This window comes from Psammomys obesus, unplaced genomic scaffold (genome assembly GCF_907164565.1).
Source record: "Psammomys obesus unplaced genomic scaffold, mPsaObe1.curated_primary_1811, whole genome shotgun sequence".
In the NCBI taxonomy this organism is placed as follows: domain Eukaryota; kingdom Metazoa; phylum Chordata; class Mammalia; order Rodentia; family Muridae; genus Psammomys; species Psammomys obesus.
The window spans coordinates 2,771,574-2,775,913 of NW_026596443.1; the positions used below are offsets into that span (position 1 = coordinate 2,771,574).

General features: G+C 42.6%; 1 long non-coding RNA gene across 1 annotated transcript in view; it reads right to left on the reverse strand.

Moving 5' to 3' along the window:
* Positions 1-3,639: 3,639 nt before the first annotated feature.
* LOC129669804 (uncharacterized) overlaps positions 3,640-4,340 on the reverse strand; it is a 2,759-nt gene continuing 2,058 nt past the window's right edge. Inside the window, exon 3 of the long non-coding RNA XR_008719079.1 lies at positions 3,640-3,808. This is a non-coding gene — a long non-coding RNA (uncharacterized LOC129669804). The remainder of the gene's footprint in view (positions 3,809-4,340) is intronic.

Below are 4,340 nucleotides of genomic sequence, written 5' to 3' on the forward strand. Positions count from 1 at the left end.
TACCACACTCATAATATAGTTTTTCTTTTTTTTTTTTTTTTTTTTTTTAGCTTTTTAGAGACAGGGTTTGTCTGTGTAGACAAGATCCTTCTGCCTCTCTGAGTGCTGGGATTACAGGTGTGCCCCACCCAGCTGTGTTGTTCTTTTAAAGCACTCTTTTGCAGATTTAGCCCATAGCTGCTCCTTTCCCACCACTGAACTCTGATGTTCTCTCTGCTGCCCTGAGCTACTGGCTAATGAAGCCAGTGCCACCCTTCTGTCCTTCCTCTACCTATTGGATGATCTGTTTTATTTTCCTGAGCATTTGTTACTACCAGAATTGATCTTGTTTGCTGTGTCTGCTCTCTGTCATTGTCCACTAGCCCAGAATGATAAGCTTCGGAAGGGCAGGTACTTTGATTTCTTTGATACTATATTTATAGCATTTTGCACAGTACCTAGCCCAGAGACCTATGCTCAACAAGTCTTTATTAGCTCGTGGATTATGGGAGAATCCTGATAGTTGACAGTCATCAGGAAACACTTTGGTAGAAGGCACAGCAGTGCCAGGAGCCAGAGAAGGGCTGAGGATACAGGATGGTTCAAACATACAGATTATGGGACTGGATGGTGGTGGATCCACCAGCACTTGGGAGGCAGGTGGATCTTTTAGTTTGAGGGCAGCCTGGTCTACAGAGTGAGTTCCAGGCCAGTCAGGGCTACACAGAGAAACCCTGTCTTGAAAATCTAAAAACAAAAGAAAACACACACACACATTATAGGCTCAGACAAACTAGGCTAGAATCTGCTTCTGTTTAACTTGTTCATGTGACTTTGGCCAAATGACTCAGTCTTTCTGAAGCCCAGCTCCTCCTCTGTCAAGCGAAGATGACTGATGACTACTCTCAAGTGCCTAAGGGTTATGTTCTTTTGTTGTTTAAAACAGGATTTTGACAGGCGTGGTGGCACACACCTTTAATCCCAGCACTCAGGGAGGCAGAGGCAGATGAATCTTTGTGAGTTTGAGCCCAACCTAGTCTATAAAGCAAGACCAGGACAGCCAAAGCTACAAAGAGAAACCCTGTCTCAAAACCAACCAACCAAGCAAGCAAGCAAATAAATAAAGACAGGATCTTTTTTTTTTTTTTTTTTTTTTAAGATTTATTTATTATTTATTAAGTGTTCTGCCTGCATGTGTGCCTCAGGACAGCAGAGGGCATCAGATGGTTGTGAGCCACCATGTGGTGGCTGGGAATTGAACTCAGGACTTTTGGAAGAGCAGACAGTGCTCTTAACTGCTGAGCCATCACTGTAGCCCCAAAGACAGGATCTTGTGTAGCTCATGATAGATATGACTACTCCATAACTCAGGCTGGCTTTAGATTCCTTACACTTATTCACAGCCCACACCCTTCTGTAACTCCGGTTCCAGAGGCTCTAATACTCTTTATGGGCACTAGGTAGACATATACATGCAGGTAAAACACTCATATACATAAGATAAAAATAAATATTTTTACCTCTCAAGTGCTAAGATTATGACTCAAGGCTTCTTATAAGAATTTTAAGGGGGCTGGAGAGATGGCTCAGAGGTTAAGAGAACTGGCTGCTCTTCCAGAGGACCTGGGTTCAACTCCCAGCACCCACATGGCAGCTCACAACTGTCTGTAGCTCCAGTTCCAGCTTATCTGGTACCTTCACCAATATATATGCAAACAAAAAACCAATACACATAAAATAAAAAAAGAATTTAAAAAGATCACACACATAGTCATACTTGGCATGTACCACAAACTGAATGAAATTTGAATTTTCTACATAAGGAATCTCTCTTGCTTGACCAGGTTGCACTCAGTAGCGCAGAGGCCTGCCTTGATCTCATGGCAATTCTACTGTCTCAGCCTATTGAGTAGGCTAGATTACAAGTAGTAATTACAGGTAGTAGTATTGGATTACAAGTAGTCTGTAGTCACCACTTTCTACCATCATAGCTGGCATTGTCTTCTTCCATCTGAGAGCTCCCAACCCCCTGATTCCTAGGTCCTGCCTATATTGTAGTTTTGGATACACAGCCACTCTGAGAGCCTGTCTGTCTGTGACTACCAGATCCCTACTTCTCTGAAGGATGTAGAGGAGGCAGGAGCAAACAAACAAAAATCAAAACAAAACAGAAAGAGAGAATAAATACAAAATAGACCTGCCAGCTTCAGACTCTCACCAACATTCTAGTTAGGGGCAGTTGGTTATCTGTCACCTAATGCTTGCTGGTACTGAATGTCCTGGGGAAGGACTTGAATTTGGCTGACGTCAGAATCCTCCCCTAATGCTGAACCATATCTGCAGGTTAGGGATGGTGAGGGACATGGCTCTCTGCACTTCTCCCTGGATGCCTCAGCCCATGCTCCCTTGACAATCATTGTTTCTTTGGGGTCCAAGGGAACTAACTCATCAGCCCACTGATTTCATCTGGATCCACACAGGACACCACACTGTTTGATAATATGAATTGAGACTGAATATTTAAAAAAAAATAGAACTAAAAAAATTTCAAGTTAGCTGGGCTAAATGTAATCCTGGGCAGAATCTCTGTGAGTTCAAGGCCAACTTTGTCTACAGTGTAAATTTCAGGCCATCCATGGCTATATAGTAAGATTCTGTATAAAAAGGGTGACTGGGGCTGGAGAGATGGCTCAGAGGTTAAGAGCACTGACTGCTCTTCCAAAGGTCCTGAGTTCAATTCCCAGCCACCATATGGTGGCTCACAACCATCTATAATGAGATCTGGTGCTTTCTTCTGGTGTGCAGGTGTACATGCTGGCAGAATAATGTATACATAATAAATAAACAAATAAATAAATAAATCTTAAAAAAAATAAAGGGTGACCAGACAAACAGAAAACCAGCTTGGTGGCACATACCTATAACCCCAGTGTTTGGGAGGTAGAAGGTAAGAGGACCAAGAATTCAAGGTTATCCTTGACTATGTAGTGAGTTCAAGGACTAGGGTACTATGACAGCCTGTCTCAAAAACTCCAAACAAAACAAAAACTGGAAGAACTTTCATACATCTTGGTCTTATGCCTGGCATTTGTTTTGCATAAGGTGTTAAGCTATGGAACACAGCCCACGGTGGGGGGAGGGGTGGGGGAGGGTGGCTCACATCTGTATTCCCAGCCCTAGAGAGGCCAACCTGTTCTACAGAGCAAGAAGTTCCAGAGCAACCTGTTCTACAGTCAAGACTACACAGAGAAGCTGTGTCTCAAAAAACCAAACCAAACCAAACCAAACCAAACCAAACCAAACCAAACCAAAAAGGGATGGAACAAGAACACAGACAAATGAACAAGAAACAGCAAAACACAAGCAGAAGAGCCAAGTATAATTATTGATTTTCTATTGTGGAAGTGTGTTTGGGGTCAGAGAGGAAACACGGAGGGGGGGAGTGGCTGAATTAAAGATTAGTTAGGTATTTGAGGAAGAGTTGCTATTGGTAACTCCTAAGGGCTCTCTAGAGGGAGAGCACCAACAGGATATGTGGCTACGTAACCATATCACACACATACATTTATATCACACTGATATAGCTACATATCAAGAGGGAGACTGAGTTTAAGGAATTGGTTTAAACAACACAACAATTGGTTTAAACAACACAACAAATAAATACAAGTTGTATTTATTGACAACTTTGGAAGCTATACCCCTAACATCAGAGTGTTAGCAGGACTTCTTCCCCAAGGTCTCTCTCAGCTTGTACTTGGTGGCTTTCTAGCATCTTCACCTGTTCTTCTCTCTGTGCCTTTGTACATCTTTTTGAAAGATGCCAAAACTGCAGGAAAACAAAACAAAAAACCAAAACGTAGTCTATTCTCAAACATAGTCCATTATGGGTAACAAAAACCAACTTCCTAAGGCTCAACCAGCATAAAGGTGCATCACTGGATAAGGATATTATCTGAAACTTTTGTTATGATGTAAACAAAACACAGGCGGCACTACAGCCTAGAAGGAAGTTCTGGGACCCAGACTGAAGGGGAAGGCACAGGTGGTGGGAGATGAAGTTAGGGCCCTTGTCTGATAGAAGCTTCCAGAAGCCAGCCTGGTGTTTGGGGCAGATCAAAGGCAGGTGCTGAGATTGCCATTCTCATCTTCACTCAGGTGTATCAGTGTGATCTTGGCTGATTAATCCAAGTCTCAGTTTTTTTATCTGAAAAATGATGATAGCAAAATTTTCCTAGGGTTGGTGTATCTAGTCGACCATGAATTACTCCTGGCTAGTGGCCCTGACTTATGTTAGAGCAATATTGCATTAAAACACACACACACACACACACACACACACACACACACACACACACACA